Source organism: Cornus florida, unplaced genomic scaffold (genome assembly GCF_030987335.1).
Source record: "Cornus florida cultivar Cherokee Brave unplaced genomic scaffold, ASM3098733v1 CherokeeBrave_3.0.0_Hap2_Chr06, whole genome shotgun sequence".
NCBI classification, from domain to species: domain Eukaryota; kingdom Viridiplantae; phylum Streptophyta; class Magnoliopsida; order Cornales; family Cornaceae; genus Cornus; species Cornus florida.
Genome location: NW_026775576.1, coordinates 1698400 through 1723186, shown reverse-complemented (window position 1 = coordinate 1723186; position 24787 = coordinate 1698400).

Below are 24787 nucleotides of genomic sequence, written 5' to 3'. Positions count from 1 at the left end.
AGTTTGTTGATTGTTGATTTATTGTGAAGGAGAAGTGCTTGCTTATTTTGTTGTGTTTCGTATGTCGCTAGAAGTCTTGGGTAGTCCTTGTTCTATTATTCATCCTAGGTTTTCACATGGAAAATCTAGAGGGTAATCTTGGCTACTTAGACCCACGTTTCATACAAAACCCCCCTCTTAATCAACATGGCCCCGAAGTTCAAGCTCTAATTCCTCCAATGGTCTTTTGTGATCATTACAATCTTCATGCGTATCATGCACCTACTTGTATTATGTTGCCTAATTTTAAAGCAAATCAATATGAAATCAAGCCTGAAACTATTCAAATGTGTCCACTCTTTTATGGCTTAGAGGATGAGGAACCCTATAAACATCTAAATGAATTCTTTGAAATATGTTCCACCGTAAGATATATGGATGTCCCGGAGGAAGTTCTTAGGCTACTTCTCTTCCCTTTTACACTCAAAAATAAAGCAAAACATTGGTTCAATACTTTAGGGGCAAATTCAATAACATCTTGGGCACAAATGCAAAATAAATTTTGAAAAAATTTTACCCCATAAGTTTGACTAATGTAATGCGTGCTTTAATTAAAGAATTTTCTCAAAGGGAAGGGGAGTGGTTGCATAAGGCTTGGGAAAGATTGAATGACTTGCTAAGCAAATGTCCACATCATGGCATTCCAAAATGGCAAGTGGTTCAATATTTCTATGAGAGTCTATCTGACATTCATAAAGACATAGTCGATACATCATGTGGAGGATCATATTTTGGAAAACATGAGGATGACATATGGCACCTCTTCGAGAAAATGAGCGAAAACTCTTTGCAAAAATATTATACTTCTCGGTTTGATCATAATTCAAAGGAAAAGAAGAGAGACTTGCAAGTATGTCAAATAGAGAATCCATTAGAGATTGTAGCTGAGGTTAAGACTCTCTCAAAAACTTGATCAATTCTTGTTGAGTCAAAAATCGGTTATAAAGTCACCTTCTTTTTATCATACTTCTCATCTTAGTGAGCCATGCATAACATGTTCAAGTGTTTTACATACCACTTTTGATTGTCCCCATGGACATGCATTCAAAGAGCACTTTGAACAAGTCAATGGTACGTTCGCTCACCCTTACTTAAGTGCATATGTTCCAATGTGGAATCAAAATCCAAATTTCTATCAAGCTAAAAAATTTCAAAGCAAATACATTCCACCTCATAAAAGCGAAGGGGGTTCCCAAGGATTTGTTTCTTCTTCATCTCATCAAAGAACCAATCACTTTTCACATCCTCAAATGTATAATTCGCAAATTTGCTCTCATTATCCTCATGCGCTTTCTAGCAATTCTACATTTGAAGATAAGGTTTTGGTGGCCTTGGGTAGCTTAGAAAAGAATACCAATTTGTTGCATTCCCACTCTCAATCCATATCAAAGCTAGAATCCTAAATTGGGACCATAGCTAATGCATTGAATGCAAGAGAAATTGGGAAATTACCTAGTCAACCCGAGAGGAATCCAAAAGCCCAATTTTGTATGGAAGCAAACCCTACATCGGGGTGTTCTTCCCAAGCTCAAGTGCAAGCCATCATCACCTTAAGAAGTGGTAAGCAAGTAGACAATAGGATTGAACTACCAAAGGAAGATAGTGAATCGGTGCAACCTAAAGTTGTCACCCATCTAATTCCCAATTCCACTCCTACTTCCTTGAATGAAAATGTTCCTAACCAGAATTCTCAATCATCTCCATCATCTCCCCAAATTGCAAAGTCTCATGAGCCAAAGGCTCCGTTCCCTTATGATCTAAAAGAAACTTCACCTTATGGGAGGCAAGAAGCGAAAATACATGATATGATGGAAGTTTTTAAGCAAGTAAATATCAATCTTCCTTTTTTGGATGCCATTAAGCAAATTCTACCTTATGCAAAATTCTTGAAAGATATTTGCACACAAAAAAGGAAAAGCAAGGGACCAAGCCCTAAAAAAGTGTTCCTCACAGAGCAAGTGAGCTCCATTATTCAACAAAACACTCCACTTAAGTTCAAAGATCCCGGTGCTCCGACCATCTCATGTGTGATTGGGAACCATGAAGTTCGTAGAGCTCTTCTTAACTTAGGTGCAAGTGTTAATTTGATTCCTTACTCCGTGTATGTCCAACTAGGTTTGAATGAGTTAAAACCAACCTCGGTGGTGCTTCAATTGGCAGATAAATCAGTCAAAACACCTCGGGGCATGGTTGAGGACATCCTCATCAAAGTTGATAAGTTCTACTTCCCAGTTGATTTTGTAGTTCTTGATACTGAACCGGTTGCTAACCCCACCAATCACATCCCAATCATCTTGGGAAGGCCATTTCTTGCCACCACAAATGCAACCATCAATTGTAGATCTGGGGTTTTGGACCTTTCGTTTGGAAACTTGATGGTCAAGCTTAATGTTTTCAACACAAGTCGACATCTTGTAGATGAAGACGAGTGTTGTCTTGTAGATGTGTTGGATGAGATTGTTGAGGGATCAATTCCTACCATGGTCATGAAATAACCAATTGAGGATAACCTTTTATCTCTTCTATCCGATGATCCTCTTGCTTCTTGTCTTCTTGAATTGTATAGAAATTATGGGTTTGATGATGAAAAATCAATGGATGAAGTAAGTAATCTCATGGAATCTATTGCAAGCTTAGATTTTCCATCTTGGAAAACTCCAATAAAACCTCTTTCTCCACTCTCTAGCACTCCACCGGTCTCATCTTTAGTTTCTCCACCAACTCTTGAGCTTAAAACTCTACCTTCTAATCTCAAGTATGCATTCTTAGGACCAAAAGAGACTCTTCTAGTTATCATTTCTTCAAATCTTGAAAAAGACCAAGAAGATGCTCTCTTAAATATGCTTAAAGAAAATAAGGAAGCTATAGGATGGAGTGCGGCGGATCTTAAGGGAATTGACCGTTCTATTTATATGCATCGCATACTTATGGAAGATGATGCAAAACCCTTTTGGGATGCCCAAAGGCAACTTAACCCCAACATAAAGGAGGTAGTCAAAAAGGAAGTCGTCAAACTCTTAGATGCCGGAATCATTTACCCAATCTCCGATAGCAAATGGGTGAGTCCAACTTAAGTAGTTCCCAAGAAATTGGGGATTACCGTGGTTGAGAATGCAAAGGGTGTGGAAATCTCTAAGCGTACCAGCAATTCATGACATGTATGCATTGATTATTACAAATTAAATGCTGCCACTAGAAAAGATCACTTCCCTTTGCCATTCATTGATCAAATTCTCGAAAGATTGGCCGGACAACAGTACTATTGCTTCCTTGATGGCTATTCAGGGTATAACCAAGTAGCCCTTGACCCATTGGACCAAGAGAAAACCACCTTTACTTGTCCATTCGGCACATTTGCTTATAGATGGATGCCTTTTGGTTTGTGTAATGCTCCTACGAAATTCCAAGTGTCCTTGTGTTTTGTCATACACTTGCATGTGGTGGGCATTTTAGTGCAAAGAAGACCGCCTTGAAGGTTCTTCAAAGTGGCCTCTTTTGGCCCACTATCCATAGAAATGCCTACAATTTTTGCAAGTCATGTGAAAGATGTCAAAAGATGGGTTCCATGTCGAAAAGAGATATGATACCTTTGACCAACATTCTTGTTATAGAAAATTTTGACATATGGGGCATTGATTTTATAGGTCTATTTCCTATGTCCTATGGTTTTCAATACATTCTTCTTGCTGTTGATTATGTCTCTAAGTGGGTGGAAGCATGTCCTACCAAAAAAAATAACCACTCCGTGGTTATTCAATTCATCAAGTCCAATATCTTTGTTCATTTTGGTATGCCTAGGGCTATGATAAGTGATGGAGGAAAGCATTTTTGTAATTAATTCCTAAGGCATTTATTTCTTAAGTACTCCGTTACTCATAAGTGGCCACTCCTTACCATCCTCAAACAAGTGGGCAAGTAGAAGTGGCTAACCGATAAATTAAGCATATTCTTGAGAAGACAGTTAACACCACCCGGAAAGATTGGTCACGAAAGTTAAATGACACTTTGTGGGCTTACCGGACGATATATAAGACTCCCATTGGCATGTCTCCCTATAGACTTTTATATGGAAAGCCTTGCCATCTTCCGGTTGAGTTAGAACATAAAGCCTTGTGGGCGGTTAAGAAGCTCAATCTTGACCTTGATAAGGCCGGAGAGAACCGGTTGTTACAATTGAGTGAGTTGGAGGAGTTGAGACATAATTCTTATGACAATGCCAAACTCTACAAAGAAAGAACTAAAGCCTTTCATAATAAACATATTGTGAAGAAGTCTTTCGAACCCGGTCAAAAAGTTTGGCTCTTTAACTTTAGACTGAAACTCTTTTTGGGGAAGTTGAGAACCAAATCTGTTGCACCGCATGGGGCAGTTGAAATTCAAATTTTGAAAAAGGGGAACATTTTCAAGGTTCATGGACAGAGACTAAAACCCTACATTGAGGGACAGGTCATCCAAAGACATTTGGAAGCTGCACATCTAATAGACCCTGTGTATGAAGATATCTAGGGATGCATTGCAAATGGAAGAGCTTTGTCTGTTCGATCGATCTCAATAAAAGTTCGATTGATCGAACTTCGACCTGCATCCAACACTTTGAAAAAATTTTGACCTGCATCCACCTGCGTCCAAATTGCCTCTCTGTCCTATCGATCGAATTTGTTCTCAAATCGATCATAAGTCCTTAGATCGATCCAACATTTAAGTTCGATCGATCTTGAGTTCCAACACTTAGAAAAATTTTGAGCCTGCATCCACCTGCATCCAGAGACCTCTCTGTTTCATCGTTTAAACTTTTCTACAGGTTCATACATGTTCAATCGATCAAAAGATCTTTTGAGATTGATCTGCCTAGATCGATCTGAGAATTTTTGGTTTGACCTTTTTCTTCCCTTTTTGAATTTCAATCTTATTTATTCAAAGCAGCATTACGTCTAGCTAGATACGTTAAACTTAACAATTATTATGTGACAGCCCAAGTTTTTCAACCCGGTGCGTCAGTGATGAACCGAAAGATGACCCGATAATGGATCCGAAATGTGGAAGCAAAAGACAAAATAATGGTCTCTAGAGATACAACATGGCTCTAAGACACAATTATGACCCTCAACGAGGTCACGGAACCCAAAGGAATCAAATGGGGAAACAACGTTTCAAAAACGAACAAGATTGAACCTAGGGGCAAAATTGTCATTTCCAGCTTAAAAGTGGGTGCCACCGAGCACACCATTGGAAAGACAATGAAAAATCAATGAACTTAGACTCAAAAATTGCTTGATTCGGAGTCCAGATGAAGAAGATATGGCTTACGAAAGAAGAAGGGGCAAAACGGTCAAAAAGAGGCAACCCATGAACATCTAACCGGTTAGGAGACCTTCCTAACCGGTTAGGAGGCCAAAAATCATGACATATACATTTCCCACACTCATCTAACCGGTTACAAAACCCCTCGTAACCGTTTAGATGTGAAGGCGGCAGAATGGGCAGCAAGAAACCCTGGTAGCAAGGGTTTTCCGGGAAAAAAGGAAATTTGAGGGCCAAGATGATATTTTCTGAAAAAACACAAAGAAGAAACCCTCCTCAAAATCGAGTTTTCTGCATGACTCATGAGAAAAACTAAAAAATACACATTGTGAAATACCCAAAATGCCCCTCCATGAAAACTGGTTCAGAGGGTCCAAAAAGCTGCTAAATTTAAAAATTGAGAGCTGAACTTTGGATGCGATTTCCGATGCCAAGATGGAATTTTATGGAAAAACACAAAGAAGAAACCCCCCATAAAATCACATTTTCTAAGTGACCATATGAAGAACGGAATTTATTTCCTAAAGAAAATTTCAAAAATACCCTTAGGTCAGATTATGCAACAAAAGTGTAAAATGAGTCCGTAGGAGGCTCATTTCACAAAAGAAGTAGCTTTGCCCAAAAACGACTATGCACGCAAATGTAACTTACCTATTTAGACGCGCTACAATGGTCCATGACTTAAAAATATAGCCGATGCAAAATCCGACCCCCCAACGGGCAAAAAGGCAAAAATGGGACTTGGAAGGAAAACTCGGAATTCAAAATTTTGAAATGGTTTCAAAATGCCGTTTGGCCCTTGGCCACACTTCATACATGATTAGTGAGACCTTATGGAAGAATCAAAATAGAATTCCCACACCCGATGCAAACATGGTGAAACAATAACTCAACATTTTTAATAATTTCATAATATTTCATGAAGTCATAAATTACATAGGATACAATATAATGGTCATTGGCCTCCGGCCTCATCTCATACATATCAAATACATTGAAAGGAGGGTACTTATGTACACATTACATACATAGAATCAAATATACATATTTTGACATATGAGTCTACAAAAGGACATTTCATGCTAACATTCGCATGAAATGGAAACTTGAAAGCTACACGACATCCAAGGAATGCTAGACGTCACGAACCAAGTCTTCGTACTTGAAATATGCCCTAGTATCGTAGGGGTAAGTAACATAAAGCTACTCGTAGGAGATGAGCATGCATCGACCTAGCATTTTATAATTTTATCACCTTAAGGTGAAACATGTTAAAGGGGCTCATGCCACCTAACGTCTATGTCCAAGTGAGACTCGGGGAGCATCCTAAGCTACCTTAGAGTCTAAGCAACAAGAATCATGATATACATACGTGTATGAAACGAATCATGGTTGGGATAATCCAAAGAACACGACAAGAAGAATGCTTGAGCATAAATTAACATGAATTGCATTTTCAATATAATTGAACTAGGTCTAGAGTAATCCATACAACATGACAAAAGCATATTTGAATACAAGTTAACAAGAATCACATTACCCATGCAGTCCAACAACAAAAGAGTATGTTATACAATGCAACAAGGTATAAGTTCTCAAAGCCATCAACTTAGAATCTAAAGTACAAAATAACAGTGGTGGTTCATGTCACCTAACGTCTAACTTCTAAATGAATCAATAGGATCAATCATAAGCTTTGTTAGAACGTCAAAACACAATTTTCAATATCGATGCAATTTAACCAACATTGGAACTTCCAATACAACGCATAAAGCACAGTTTCACAAAGTTAACATCATGTAAGTTAAAATGGAACAACAAATAAGGAACAACAAGTTACAACATCATCTAGTTATCAATTTGAAAATGAAATGCAAAATCAAACAAAGTGGATACAAGGATGTCACGCCGAATCAGACCGACAACATAGTTACTTTAGGGTTACTAGCCCATGGGTAACCTCCTTATGTGCGCACTACACTATATAGAGGGACTATCCCCTGTACTAGAACCACGTCCTAGCCATAGTCAAACAACGACATCCCCAAGTTTCCAAAATCAACAAGTTGTGCAACAACGCATATATCAACAGGAATATGCAAGATAATCAACTATCTACCAAGCACAACCAAATATGGAAACCTACACAATACATGCTCTAAATCCACAACTAATATGATATGATGAATGTCGAATCTTCAGTGTGCGATTCGTTACACGCTATGCATGAAAGATGTTAAATATGAAGTGTGCAAATCATTATGCAAGATAATAATATATTCAATATTGAAAACATAAGCTCATGAGTTTAAATACAACAACAAGGTAGAACTTTAATTAAATCATACTAATTTAAATCCTAAGGTTCTAAAACAACTTCAAATAGTCCCAAATGAATATATACTAGTAAACAAGTCATGGCCAATACAAATATCAAGTTAAAACCTTAATTAAGCTAATGGGACCACAAAATAGATTTTAATTAATTCTTTTAATTAAAATATCTTGATTTTCAAACTTAACCAAATGCTCTCAAATTAACCTATATTGGAAAACATGCTAAGAAGTAATGTAATATCACATTACAAGTTTATTTCATTCAATTTAAGACCATGTGAATTAAACTTTCACTAAAGTTAAATATAAATTAAAAGTTGCAATTCTCATGCAATTAATCCCAATTTAATATATGTGAACAATTATACCTAAGCTTAATTTTCTAGCATGCCACAATACAATTCCAAGTTGTATATCACCATGAGGATTAAATCTTAAACATGGAATTTAATTAAATAGAAGGTTTCAAAACCTAACCGAATATTCTAAATCAAATATATGTGAAGCTATATGGCATGTAAATCAAGAATATCAAGTCGGAATTTAAATAGGGTGAATAGTGCACTCGGGGCAAATTAATTAATTAAATTAATTAATAATTACTAATTTTCAAAACACCTCTAATCACTTTCAAATTCAACTATGTTAGAGAGCATGCTAAGGCCTAATTTAATATGCTAATACATATTGATTTTAAGCTAGTTAATGCCACATGATTTAATATTTTATTCAAGATAAATATTAAATAAAATCTTTATTACTTGTTCAATTTTCCTTAATTTAATATATGTCAATGACCATATTATAGAGCATTATATTATCATGCTACATGTTTAAAACAAGTCATAAGCAACCGGGAAAATCAAATCCAATACAAGAAAATTAAATAATAAAAGTCTCTAGATTTCATATTTAAGCATACAATCAAGTTGTATAAGCATCAATAGCATGTTATATAACAAGAATTAAACCTATAACACCTCCTACCTCAATTTGAGATGAAAATCCCAAATGCCCACCAAAATAAAAGTGCTCCAAATTCGACGATACCGAGAGGTTTTGTCGGGGACAACACCGTGAACAAGAATCCGCAAGAAGCCCTATGAAAATCTCAACTTGACTCCAAACCCGAACTTGAAAAATCATCGGAAATGGATTCTAGTATGGGGTAAAAGGTAGAGCACGTCGAGGGAAGTAATAAATGCTAAGGCCAAAGGATTTCTACCAAGGAAAAGTGGACCAAAGGAGGAGAGAGAAAGTGGCAGCCATGGCTGCTAGGAGATCTGGCCAAGAGAGGTGGGGAAGATGACCAAAATTTGATTTTTCACTTTAGGGCATCCTATTTATAGTAAGTCTTAAAAACTGCCCCAAAAGGGCCCCGCCAGGTCTGGAAAAGTGAATTTTGAGCAAACGCGCTCAAACGGCAAAACTCCATGAACAAAAAAGATTCAAAATGAGAAAATATGAACAATGGAAGAAATGGCGTCAAAAACTGAGTCCCGAGCAGAAAGTTATGCCTCACACAAGTTCGGCGGCAACTAGGTCCAGAAATTCTGAAACTGGAGAAAAACGACCAGAATGGAATTCTAAGAGTCCACGACTCGACAAAATGTGAAAATGAATCCTGTACGAGGATCCAGGCTCCAGACGAGACATTTTGCAATAACTTTCGTTAATTGCATAATGGCCCCTATAAAAAGGGTTAACTGCGAAATTGCCCCAGAATAAAAATATCTTCCAAAAGATATTTTCTTAGATGCCCCTGAAATAAAATATCTTCAAAAGATATTTACGAAAAACACCCCAAGAAATGAAAGATTCTGAAGAATTGTGCATCTATGCCCCTATGGACACCGGGAGCAACCAGAGTACTTTCTTGCAAAAGTAAAGATACGTATTTCAAGGAAACCACTCAAGATGAAGGCACGTGAAGTCAAAAACCAACTCCGAGCATGAGAAGTGAGGTTGTGCCAAAAACTGACAAACAGAGATAAAACAAAATAGGGAAAATGACAGAATAAGGAAAAGACGAAATAGCGCATAGTGTCTGAAAAACGAAAAATGCAAAAATGACTCGGTCCTCAAAGGAAGTTGTCAATTCACATGAAAGAGTCTTAGAAACCAATTCTGAGCACTCGAGATGACACTAAGCGACACGAAACAGAGCTCAGAAAAGAAAATTAAACGAAAAAAATTCATTCGTAAAATTTCAGGAAAAATGAAAGGAAGACAAATGACCGGGTCGTTACACATTGTTTATACTTTCTTGAATTTCATCTTGTTTTCTTCAAAAAAAAAAAAAAATTCTCTTGTGCCCTTATGTGTAGTCCTGCTACTTTCTATCAGGCTTGATCTCATATCTCTCTTTCATCTTGTGCTATATTGCCTTAGATTGCATGATTTGATTATTCTTATCCCATTTGATATTGAATATTTGATGTGAGTTTGCTAGTTTTGTTATTCAAATAGGTTGTTAATTCCAAGTTTGAGGGAGAAGTCTTTCGAATTGGATCACTACCGGGCTTCATGTCTACATCACCACGGTATACTCCTTCCATCTTTTCCATTGTTCTCATTGCACATTGAGGACAATGTGCAGTTTAAGTTTGGGGGTAAGGTGTCTTTGTTGCATTCTACTTAAGTTTGAGACTTAAATCCATGATTGAGATTTGAGATTGATGTTAGCAATGATTTTGATATTTTAAGGACGATATTGCTTAAAATTTAAAAATTGCTTGACTTGAGAGTCCAATACTCCTTGTATGCCTTGTGGATGCCATTTAGGAGTAATTTTTTTGAAAGGTTGATATCTTGCTTGCACTTGTGGTCCACATCATCTTGATTTTGTGATTGTTTTGAGATTCACTCTAGTCTTCTACACTAGCACAGGCGCACACTAGCATTCATTTATAGGGTACATGCTTTGTTGATTATTGAATTAGTTATACCCCAATTGAGCTATTAGTGCATTGAAAGCTTTCATTCTTGATAAAGGTAGATAACAACCCCTTTTCACTAAGTAGTCAGGATTCTAGCCTCATCAAGCACTGAACTTCTCGCGCCGAAAGGTGGAGGGCCCAAACTCTAGGTTAATAATTGAACTTGCTTACAAAAAAAAAAAAAAAAAAAAAAAGGCAATAAAAAGTGAGGACTTCTCCCAAAAGGTGAGAAGTGAGAAATGATTAGATGGAGGTTGTCTTAATTTGTAGCCTAGTTGATTTGAGCTTGTAAGTCCATAGGGGTGTTTGAACACCTAATGCCCTAAAGCCCTCTGGTTTGGGAGTCATTGACCTAACGCTCGACCTCATGAATCGCTAGAAAGCTTAATAGATCAACACATTGCACCATGCTTCCATCTTTGATCCTATAAAAAAAAATAATAATAAATAAAAAATAAAAAATAAAATCGAGTGAAAAGAATAAGCGCACCTAGATGAATGAAGCTTTAATAAAAGGTCAACTTTTTGTCTTGATGATCGGTACTAGATTTGTGTGCTAGTTTGAGGGTAAGGATGTGATTAATTCTTTAGTTGGCTTAGATAGCAACACATTTAACGCCGGTCCACTCAAAAAGGATTCTAGAGTTGTTTTGATTTGCTGATCATTTTCTTGATGTGTGGAGGACCATATTTGCTTACTTGATGTTGAAATTTTAGGAGATTGCTTAGAAATGGTTGAAAATTTGCATACTTGAGGTAGTTTTCTCCCAATACTTGTTTGCAATATTGGTGTCTCTTTTGTGAGAATGAGCTTAATGTTTGTGGGTATCATTTCTGGAAACCCTCACGAGACTTGACTCATCCACTAGGGGTAACCTAGGGGTTAAAAAGGCTTGTTGCATATGCTAAGTGCAATCGTGTTCCCTACGAAAGTGACGTTATCCATTTATTACTTTCTAGTTCATAGTTGTATAGTTGTTCATTTCATTCCTTTACTTTCTAGTTCATTACTAGGGACTAGCAATATTTAAGTTTGGGGGTATGATGAGTGCTAAAAAGTGCGTATTTAAACCCCTTAAGCTTAGGTATTCTAGAACCTTTATCTACTTTATTTTACCGTTTTGTATTGATTTTGTGTTATTTTTATTTTCAGGTACTTATCCCCAAAATAAGCTAACCAGCCAAATAAGAGCATAATTGAAGCAATTCTAGGATTAATCAAAGAAAGGAGCAAAGTAGAGCAAAAGGAAGCAAACGGTGGAATTTCAGCAACTTCGATCGATCTCAAGAAAAGTTCGATCGATCCAACTTTCATCGATCTCAGCACTTCAAGATAGATCTGAGCCATGTTTGTTTCTGTTCAAAGATCTCAAAAGTTCAATCGATCCAACTTCCTTCTTCGATTAATCGAACATTCTTGTCCTTATCCAAATAATTGATCTTATCCAGTTGTACCACCATACCAACCACTTTTATCCTTTTTCCTAAAAATATCCTCAAAATATCTCAGATTTGTTTTTATCTAAAAAGGCGCCGCCATTGAGGATCGATCCAACTTCAGTTCGATAGATCTCAGCCATGTTCGATCGATCCAAGTCCAAGGTTCGATCGATCGAACTTCCTCCAGTGCGAAAAAGTTTAATTTCTAGCTCACAAAAGTTGTCCTTTATCCAATCATTGGGGAATATTTGTTGTACGACCCCAGCTCATTTTGGGTGTCATTTGACCTACTTATATAAGGATAAGGATTACTTTTTCTATAGAGGAGAACATAGAGGATCATATTGTATTATCTCATATCATACCATACTTAGAGAACTCTTAGAGAGGAAGCAAAGAAGAGGAGGAGGCTAGAGACACCATCGGAGACTCTTCATCAACCAAAGAGCAGATTTCTTCCATGGAGCTTGCCCTTGAGGGTTGGACGACATCATCCATGAGTGGCTAAACATCCTCTTGGGGCTAGAGTTAGCCCTAAGCATGCTTTCTACTTCTTGATTTATGTATTTTTGAGGGGATTTGTATTGTGATTCATGTCTTGACACTTTTATATATATAGATCTTGTTTCTTCAATGATTTATATGGTTTAATGCTCCCATTTGATCATTTCATTCTATCCATATGTTTATGTATGCTAGAATAGATGTTCATATGTTTGTCTCTATTTCTTGTGATATTGATGCATGTCTATGTGTGTTGATGCTATAGATCGAGAGATTGTCAAGACTTAGTACTTAATGTCATGTTCTTGTGGTTTATTTGATGGTTCATACTCATTTCTTGATGGATTGTGTCTCTCCCTTAGATAATTAGTTTAATTTCATGTCATTAACTTAGTTGTAGTGTAGTTGTTAAATGGGAGGACAATCCATGCTTGTTGTTGATGTTCCATACTTATGAAAAACAAGTAACATGTATCTCTAACCTTGTGATGTATTTGGATTGTGAGCTTAAAGAAAGGATTAATGGCATAATTTGATATATTGTGCTATCCACCATGTTGTTTAGACAATATATGCTTAATTTGTCATCCATGCTTATTGAAACAACCACACGCACACACTTTATTGCAATACATGTTCTTCCCCTCATTAATCATTCATTAAAGGTGTAGAAAAGCTATGCTTAGTGGAGATCTCTAAACCCCAAGATCTCTCTCTATCTTTTATTCTCTCTATTGCATTATTGCTTACTTTAGTTTAATTTACATCTAATTTAATTCAACCAACCAACCACTATTTTGATCACTCAACCTACTAACCCTAATTTTGATTCCTCAAGCTAGTACGACAACTCAATCCCTTGGGACGATCCCTTCTCACTCATACTACATAGTATAGGTGTTAAGCGGTTTATAAATTTAAATTATAGTGCCCACTTGACACTAATTGTAATGACCCAGTCATTTTTCTTCCTTTTATTTTTCTCAGATTTTAACGGATATTTTTTTTTTCCGTTGTCTTTTCCTTTTTGGGTTTGGTTTTTCATTACTTGATGTCGTGTCGAGTGCTCTAGAATGATTTCCGAGACTCTTTTCCTTGGATTGACAACTTCCTTTGGGGATTGTGTCATTTCCATATTTTATTTTTCCGAACACTATTCACATTTTGTCTTTTTCGCGTTTATCCTTTTTCCTTGCATAACCTCACTTTTTGTGCTCGGATTTGATTCCGGTTTTGCATGCATTCATGATATTTGATTTCCATGATAGTGGTATTTTTACTTTTCTAGAAAAGCATGTTGATTGCTTACTTATTTCATAAAGGGGCATTAATGCATACTTTATTGTAATTATTCTTAACTTGTGGGGTTTTAGTGTAATTAAATAAAGTAATTATTTTTCATCTTGGGGACCATCTAGCAATTAAATTTGGAAGATTTTTTCAAAAAGGACCTTTTTGTAAATTTTGAAAAGTGTGACAAGTGTCCCACTCTCGTTGGTCCACTTGTTGACATTTGTGTGGAAACATTTTAATGCATTGGATGATGACATTTGGAGGGTGAGGATTCACCCACTTGTTGGCCTAGGGTTGGTGCACTTGTTGGCTTGGATGGTTGACAAGTGTAGGTGTGGGATTAAGCCTAGGAAGGAGCCATGGATTGGTGACAAGTGTAGGTTCACAATTTAGTCTTGCAAATATCTTTGGGCCACTTTAGGATTATGGTTTTAAAGGAGGATTTTTGTGCAATTGACCATAGATGTGTGTGTTGACCATGGTGTAAGAGCACATAGTGAGTGGAGGATTTCTATTTCCTCCACTCACACTTAACCACATTATTTCATTTTCTTCCTTACAAGAAAACCCTAGCCTCCATGGATGGAGCTTGAAGCCTTAGGCATTGACCTTGATCTTTGAGGCTCTTCCACTTACTTTAGACTATAAAGCTTGGAATATTTTTTGTTCCCCTCATCCTCCTCTTCAAAACCCTCGAAGGATCTAGCCTAACTCCTAGTTTTGCTTTAGTATCTAGAAATTCAATTCTCTAGTGAGGTATTGATCTATTATTTTTATTTTTATGTCATTATTGAGTGTTTTACATGCATGGAAGAGAAGGACTTGTATTTTGTCCTTAAACTATTTTAACTTTAAATTAATCTTGTCAAATTAAATATAGAATATGAAAATATACTCAATTAGCTTTCATTTAGTTTTGGTTTCATGTAATTTGGATTTAAAATGAATTAGTTATGAATTTTTGAATTTGCAAACTAGTTGCTGGAAATTTGAAGTTTTTCCTTTTTGGTCCGGAAAAGAATTTTTATATGGAGATGTGGTGCTTCAATTGCCTTGAAATTTTTACTGGAACTTCCCCCATGGGTTATACACTATTCAGAATTTTTTCACAATTTTAGAGCATTTCTAAATTTTTTTTAAAATCCGAAACTATCTGCTATCCATGTTTTTATTGCAGCTGGAAAGCATATTTTTAGATGATTTATTTCACTAACCTTTTGACATTGGATCATGGCTTAAATTTTTATTTTTACACTCTCATATGTTTACTTCCAAAATAAATTAGGTTTGCCCAATTTGGATGTCAAATGAATTTTTCATGAATTTTCAAAGTTGGAAACTACAGGCTGAAAATGTGTTTTCTGGGCAGAATTTGTTCCAAATTTGTGGGGCAAAACTGTTTCAATTAGGAAAATGTTTTGTTAAACTAAATTGATATTATCAAATTACAGTGTTTAAGCTTTCATTGGGCTTTGGATTCATTCAATTTGGGTTAGAATTGAACTTTTTATGAATTTTACAAGTTGAAGGTAGCAAGTTGAAAAATCTGTTTTGCGGACCAAAAATTTAGAGCGATTTCATTTCGGTGGTAATTGGGATTTTCATTTCAATTGAGGTAGGGAATGTTTTAGGATTATTTGTGTGTTGTATTGTGTGTTTTCCATGATTATACAACATATATGTATGCCTTGTATCAAATCTAGAAAGTTAGTAATTTTTATTTCTTTGTATAAGATTTAAAATTTATGATGATGTATAACTTTGATTTGAATTGTAACATGTTAGGAAATTATGCTTAGATATGTTGGTTAACATATATTAAATTTGGATCATTTGATTAAGAATTACAACTTTTATTTAATATTTATCTTTAGTGAAAGTTTAATTCACATGGTTGTATCAAGCATTAAATCAAGTTGTAATATGGTATTTAAATAGGCGTTAGCATGTTCTCTAACATAGATTAAATTGAGGACATTTAGAATTGTTTAAAAATTTAGAGGAAATTAATTAATTAGCTTGATTAATTTTGTTTTAAGTGTTTTAATCACTTAACTTATCATTTGATATTATACATATGATGACCATGACATGTCTTTCAATATATATTAAATTGAGGTTATTTGGATTAACTTGGAATTTAGAGAATTTAACTATTTATGTTTAATTAAATTCTACTTTATTACTCCATGGATTTAATTGCATTTTGGAAGTTGTTTCTATATTTAAATCATGGATTTGGATTTAATGTATGTTCACTTGATTACTTTTGAGCAATGGATAACATAGTTATTACTTTTATATTCATGAGAATATGTTTTTCCTTATTGAATATATTGTTGCTATGTGTAAGGAATTGCACACTTTGTATTTGACATCTTACATGTCATAGTAGTTGTGAATTTTGAGCATGTATTTTATAAGTTTCCAAAATTTGGATTGTGCTTGGTAAATAGTTGATATCTTGTATATACATGTTAATATATATACGTTGTTGCACAATTTGTTGATTTTGGAAACTTGGGGATGTCGTTGTTTGGCTACGGCTAGGACTTGGTTCTAGTACGAGGGATTGTCCCTCTATATAGTCTAGTGAGCACTTAGGGAGGTTACCTATGGGCTAGTAATCATAAAGTAACTATGTTGTCGGTCTGATCCGGTGTGACGTCCGAGTATCCACTTTTTTTGATTTCGTATTTCATTTCAAGTTGATAACTAGATGATATCGTAACTTCTTGTTCCTTATTTGATTTCCTATTTGGAGCTTAAGATGTAGCTTTGTGAAAGCATGCTTCATGCGTTGCATTGGAAGTTCCATTGTTAGTTAAATTGCATCGATATCATAATTTGTGTTTTGATGTTCAAATGTAGTTTAGGACTGACCTTATAAATTCATTTTGAACATAGACGTTAGGTGGCATGACCCACACTTGTTGTTTTAGTATTTTAGATTTCAAGTTGAAGACTTTGAGAATCTATATCTTGTTGCCTTGTATAACATGTTTCCATGTTGTTTGAATTGCATGAACAATGTGATTATAATAGAAATGATCTAGGTAACTTAGGATGCTCCCTGGGTCTCATCTTGACATAGATGTTAGGTGGCATGAGCCCCTTTAACATGTTTTACCATAAGGTGATAAAATTGTAAAATGCTAGGTCGATGCATGCTCATCTCCTACGAGTGGCTTTATGTTACTCACCCTTACGATACTGGGGCATATTTCAGGTACAGGACTCAGGATTTGAAGATTCCATTGCTCCTTGGATGGCTTGCAGTTTCTAAGTTTCTATTTTATGTAAGTATTAGCATAAAATGCCTATTTGTAGCCTTATTTGTTTAAACTTGTATTCGTTGATTTGTCTATGTAAAGTGTACGTAAGTGCACTCTTTTCAATGTATTTAACATGTATGAGCTTAGACCGGAGGCCAACGACATGTATCTCGTTTTCTATGCACTTTTGTTTTCAAAGTTTATTATGAAATATTGGAAAATGTTAAGTCATTGCTTCATAACTTTCGCATCAGGTGTTGGAATTTCATATCTTTTCTGCCCAGACTCAGAATCAGACGATTCTTGAGTCTAATTTTGTTCATTTTTCATTGTCATTCCAATGGTGTGCACGGTGGCACCCTTTTCAGTGAGAAATGACCATTTTGCCCTTAGTTCATCTCTTTTCGGGTTAGACATTCTTGTTTCATTTACTTGGCTCATTTGAGTTTCATGACTTCAAGGAGAGTCATTTTAAGGCCTTAGGGATGACGTACATCTCTTGAGGTCATTTGGCTTCTTTCACTTCCGCATTTCGGGTCCGTTATCGGGTCAGTTTCCGGTTCATCACTAACGCACTGGGTTGAGAAATCAGAGTCGTTACACTAATTTCCAAACTCAAAGTTTTGTACGACCTCCGAGACAGCCACCAATGAGACGAATCAAGATTGGGATAACCCAAAGATCACGATAAGATGGATACTTGAATTTTGATTAACATGAATTGTATTATTAATACAATTAAGCAATGTTTGAAATAATCCAAGGAACATGACAAAAGGATACTAGAATACAAGGATCACATTATCAATGCAATTTACATGATTGGGACATACTGATTACCACGACAAGAATTTCACATGGAATCAAGAACAAGGCATAATATCTATGCAATTAAATAGAGATGGAATCTTCCATACAACATGAAAAGAATCTTAAATCTTCAAGGAATACAACACTTGAAATATAAGGAATAAAATCACAAATGAAGAATAAAATCTATGCAATGAAATAGGATTGGAGCATTCCACATACACGACAAGGTTTAAATCTTGAAGGAATAGCAACTTGAAATTTAAAGAGTGAAATCAACCAATGTGGAAACTCGGATATCGCCCGGATTAAAACCGTACTCTTGAGATCACTTTACGGCTACTAACCCATGGGTACCTTTCACCTAGTGTGCACTATAGGATAGGTGGACATTCCCCCGTACTAGAACCAAGTCCTAGCCATGTCAATTCTTGATTGATATCCCAAGTCCCAAAATCAACAAGTTGTGCAAACCAAAATAGTATCAAAATACAAGAAATGCATTAACCACGTTTCATGCATAACCAAGATTTTGGAACATACAAGTCATGCCCTAGATTCATCAACTATGATGGCATGTGAAATGTCAAGAAATCACAGTGTGCATCTTTATAGACTAGAACCAAGATATATAGCACAAGAAATCCATTGAAATAAATATACCACAAGTATAAAATACATGATTCAATTACCTATTAATCAACACATGTGTAATTAAACCATTCCAAAACAATTGTACAAGTCTATGAAGTACATTAATGAAACCAAGATGCAAAGGGTCATGATTAAATTGATGGAAGCATAAAAAAGAGATTTAATCTACTTAAAGGATTAAATTATCAAGATTACAAGGCAAGTCCTAATGTTCTATGAACAAGGCATGTCAATGATCATGTCAAGGGCAAGTTCAATATCAAGTTACGAGTTCGTTCATACAAGACACAACTGTGTGAATTAAATTCCATGCAAAGGAAATAAATAAATGTAAGCCTCAAAACTTATCCGATTATTATCAAATTGATACACGTGAAGGAACTTGTCAAGGAAATCATGACTACCTAGTTAGAAACTTAATCAAGCTTATAGAATCATTGAATGGATTTTAATTAATTCTTTTAATTAAAATCTCTAGATTTTGAAACTCATCTAAATGATCTCAAATTAATATATGTCATACAACATGCCAAGACTTGATTTAAGAACATGATACAAGTACATTTCATGCAAGATACGGCCATGAGTATTAAACCTTAATACTTGAAAAATAATAATTGAAAGGTTTCAAAACCAAATCAAATATTCTAGATTAAATATATGTGAAAGCACATGACATGCATATCAATAAAATCAAGTCAGAATTTCGATGGAGTGAATAGTACACCCAGAATAAATTAATTAATCAAATTAATTAAATATTACTAGATTTCATAACATCTCCGATTACTCTTAAATTAACCTATGTTAAAGAGCTTACTATGGCCTAGTATAATATTCTAACACATATTGATTTTAAGCTAGTTAAGGCCACATGAATTAAATATTTACTCAAGATAAATATTAAATAAAATCTTCGTTACTTGTCCAAATACTCTAAATTTAATATATGTCAATCAGCATATCATGGTGTAATATTATGCCTTGCCACAAGTACAAAACAAGCTATAACCCACCGGGAAAGTCAAATCTCTTACTAGAAAATAAATAATTAAAAATTCTAGATTTGATATCCAAGCATGTAAATGAGTTATATATGCATCACAAGCATGCAATATAACAAGAAAATAAATTATAACACCCCTACCTCAATTTGAGATGAAAATCTTAAAAGCCCACCGAAAAAAAAGTGCTCCGAATCTAACGATACCGAAGGGTGTTGTCGGGGACAACACCGTGAACAAGAATCCCAAGGAAGCCCCATAAAAATCATAACTTGACTTCAAACCCAAACTCAAAAAATGGTCAGAAATGATAAGGGCGAAAGATGCGCGTCGTCAAGACAAGCATTAAACACGAAGGCACTACGATGTTTCACTCAAGGGAAGTGGCCAGAAAAAGAAGGAGAAGCATGGTAGCCGGCCAAGAGAGAGGTGGGATAAATAAAAATCTGATATTTTCTCTTTAAGTCCCCTATTTATAGAAAATCTCAAAAAGTGCCCCGAAAGGGCCCTGCCGGGTCTGGAAAAGAGAAATTTGAGCAGACGCGCTCAAACGACAAAACCTCGTGAATGAAAAAGATTCAAAATAAGAAAATATAAAGAACGGAAGAAACGGAGTCAAAAACTGAGTCCTGAGTAGAGAGATATGTCCCGAACAAGTTCGGCGGCAACCGGGTCCAAAAACCCTGAAACTGGAGAAAAACGACTAGAAGGAAATTCCAAGAGTTCACGACTTGATAAAAACTGAAAATGAATCCCGTACGATGATCTAGGTATTTTGGCAATAACTTTCGTTAATTGCACAATGGCCCTACAAAAAAAGGTTAACTGTAAAACTGCCCCCAGAATGAAAATATCTTCCAAAAGATATTTTCTTAGATATCCCTGAAATAAAATATCTTCAAAATATATGTATGAAAAACACCCTAAGAAAAGAAAAAGATTCTAAAGAATTGTGCATCCATGCCCCTATGGACACTGGGAGCAACCAGAGTACTTTTCTGCAAAAGTAAAGATACGTATTTCGTGGAAACCACTTAGATTGAAGACACGTGAATTCAAAAACTAACTCCGAGCATGGAAAGTGAGCCAGTGCCAAAAAGTGACAAACAGGGAAAAGACAGAATAGGGAAAAGGACGAAAAGTGAATAGTATCTGAAAAGTGAAAATGTAGAAAGGACTCGGTCCTAATAGGAAGTTGTCAATCCATGCGAAAGAGTCTCGAAAACCAATTCCAAAGCACTCGAGACGACACTATGTGACAAGAAACAGAACTCAGAAAAGAAAATTAAACGGAAAAAATTTATCCGTAAAATTTCAGGAAAAAAGGAAAGGAATGAAAATGACCGGGTCATTATAACCTACCCTCCTTAAAGGAATTTTGTCCCCAAAATTCAGAACATACCGGGAGAGAACAGAACAAAGACCGAACACGAGGTCAAACCAAAGGACAGCTCATAAAGCACTGAAGGACAACCCTAGAGATTTCAAGATCAACTAGGGGAACGCGAAACCACAAACCAAGATAACACCTCATACGAATCGGCCTGTCAACTCAACGTCGACTATCGAGAGAATCCAAAGACAATGAAACATTAAAACACGATGAAAGAAGAGAGTGACAAGGCAGTACGAATAGTGACCAGAACCCTCCTACACTTACTCGTCAGCAAGGTAGCATGACAGTATAAGGCACTAGTTCATAACATGCCCTGAACCAAGTCGACTCTGAAAAACCTATTGATACGGATGACATCAATGTCGGAATGATCATTACTAAAAGCACTACGAGAACCAAGCATGTGTGAGAGTTGGGGTAGCTAATCCCAAAACTCTGACAATAATGTCATAGGCACCGCTACGTTTAAGGCCTTAGATCTACAGTGCAAGTAGAGCTAGCAGCTCCTACATTGCAAAACACCATTGAAGCCACGAAGGAAAAGAAATGAAACGGTGCCTCCCTGGCCCGCGTCTCACTCCACTAGACAAGGACTGTGATTCTACGCTCACATGAGCCTTACTCGCATCAACCGTCAGACTAAGGTCTCGAAACACCCAACCAAGAAAACAGACAAGAAGGTTCGTGACATGGGTCCTTACAGAATGAATTTCTCCTATCCAAGGAAGAAACTCGTACAACAAGAAAGCATCCAAGGGATCCGACAGACCCCAAAAGACAACGCCAAAACCAGACATAAGAGCAAACAACTAAAATGCAACACAGCAACGGACTATCTACTCACACGAGTAGTAAAAAGCATGTAAGACATGTCAGTGTATACAGGAGAAGAACGCAAAGCACAACGATATGCTGCATATAATCATGTCAAGATGAACAAGCATAAACCACATGCTAATGCAACAAGCAGGTACAATGTGTTAAGGTAAACAAGCATATATCATATGCTAAGACAGTCATGTAAGCTTCTAAACAAGTTGTCACATAAGCAAACATACATGTTATAAAATCAAAATAAGTTATCAAAAAGCACGTATGTACATGGTATGACAATACATATGAATGGAAAGTGTAAGGTATGCCGACATACGGCGCACACGGTCATGCTAACATAAGCACGCAAACAAGATATCACACAAGGACATGATAGCAACGCAGACATGGTCTGGGTCCCATGTTATTAGGAAGCGTATATATACACATAAAGCATGCTTATAAATAATAGATGTCTCAAAACACCGGAGCATGTGAACATGTTATCATACAAGACATGTTATCAAATAAGACATGTTAGCAAAATACAAATGACATATCAAAGCAAAACAACGTGAGCATGATATGCACCCAAAACCCATCGTCCAAGATATTCGAACCCGGACGCTCTGATACCACTTGTAACGACCCAGGTTTTTGTTCAACCCGGTAGGTCAGTGATGAACCGAAGATTGACCCATTAACGGACCCAAGAAGCAAAAGCAAGAAATAAGACAATGGTCTCTAGAGATACAACACATCTCTAAGACACCAATGTGACCCTCAATGAGGTCATGGAACCCAAAGAAACAAGTGTGAAGGCAAAGATCAGAAAAATAACAATTAAGCCCCTAGGGGCAAAGTAGTCATTTCAGAAAGTATGGATTCAGGTGCCACCGAGCACACCACTAGAAAGACAATGAAAAACTAACCAAGATGGACTCAAGAATCACATGAATAGAGTCCGGACGAAGAAGAAACGACAAGATGAAGAAAGACGAGCAAAACCCGTTAATCAAGGGCAAAATGGTCAATTTACAAATGAGAAGGGAGATTTGAATCTAAGCAAGTCAAATAAGGTCCATACAACCTAAACCAATCATTTTACAACATTCCAAGACGTTCCAAGAACAATGGACAAGAATCCACAAGAAGCCCTTTCCCGGTTCAAACCAAATCCCGACACTACTTCACTAAAACATGAATAACTCCCATTGTGATTTAAATCTAAGAATAACATAGGTACCATTGGAAATCTGACTCAAAATCCTTGAGTTTAGGCTCAAGAATCACCCCATTTGGGTTAGAAATAAAGGAGATATGGCCGTTTGAAGTCGGAACAATAGTGCTGAAACAAAACTAAAGAATGTTGTGTATGGAAGCTATTTAGGTCGACCGAAATAGCCATTTCGGTCGACTGAAATGACCAGAAAAGTTCCAAAACTCTTGAAATTGAAGAGAAATCACTTAGGTCGACCGAAATGATGAATCGATCGACCGAAATGGACCTAAACAAGGCAAAAGCTACTGGAAAATGACTTTTTACTGTGTAAATGAAGTCCAAAAGGTTTCGGTCGACTGAAGTGGCATTTCGGTTGGCTGAAATGGCTCGAGAAAGTGCAAAAACCACCTACTATGCACCTAAGGCTGAAAGTCTATTTGGAATCCCTTATGGCATGATCAATTTACATCATATGCTATTGTGTGATGATGTGAATATGCACGAAAGTGTAATATGGCATTTTAAACATGTTACAATGGCCTATGGCCTCATTACACTCCATTTACAAAATTTGACATGCCAAAAATCCAAATTTGGAAAGGTTACATTTCAATGGAATAACTTGAAGTTTAAATACAAACACTTGAACTTAAAGGTTTGTGGCCCTTGTCCTCATGTCATAAATATAAAATACAACCCAAATAGTGTATCCAAACACACTTTACATGTTATAAGGCAAAAATGACATATTGAACCTAGCTATGTATTACATCCTTATAAGCAAAAATTAAACAAGCTAATACTTGCATGTGAATAAGAAAACTTTAAAAAGAACTTCAAATCTCAAAGTCACCCAAGGCAAGTGCAAATCTCTGAATCTTGAATCCTATACCTGAACAAATCCCCCAGTAACTTCGGGGTGAGTGAACAAGTTTACTCATAGAGAATGAGCATGCATCGACTCAATTTCTTTCAAATTTTTAGACTAACATGAAACAGTTCAAAAAGGTCATGCCACCTAACGTCTATGTCAAAGGTGAGACTCGGGGAGCATCCTAAGCTACCTTTGAATATAAACAACAAGAATCATGATATATAAACATATATGAGACGAATCAAGATTAGGATAACCCAAAGATCACGATAAGAAGGATACTTGAATATTGATTAACATGAATTGCATTATTAATACAATTAAGCAAGGTTTGGAATAATCCAAGAAGCATGACAAAAGGATACTAGAATATAAGGATCACATTATCAATGCAATTTATATAATTGGGACATACCGATTAACACGACAAGAATTTTACATGGAACCAAGAACAAGGCATAATACCTATGCAATTAAACAAAGATGGAATCTTCCATACAACATGAAAAGAATCTTAAATCTTCAAGGAATACAACACTTGAAATATAAGGAATAAAATCACGAATGAAGCATAAAATCTATCCAATGAAGCAGGATTGGAGCATTTCACATACACGACAAGGTTTAAATCTTGAAGGAATAATAACTTGAAATTTAAAGAGTGAAATCAACCAATGTGGAAACTCAGATATCGTCTGGATTAAAACCGTACTCTTGAGATCACTTTACGGCTACTAACCCATGGGTACCTTTCACCTAGTGTGCACTATAGGGTAGGTGGACATTCCCCCATACTAGAACCAAGTCCTAGCCATGTCAATTCTTGATTGATATCCCAAGTCCCAAAATTAACAAGTTGTGCAAACCAAAATAGTATCAAAATACA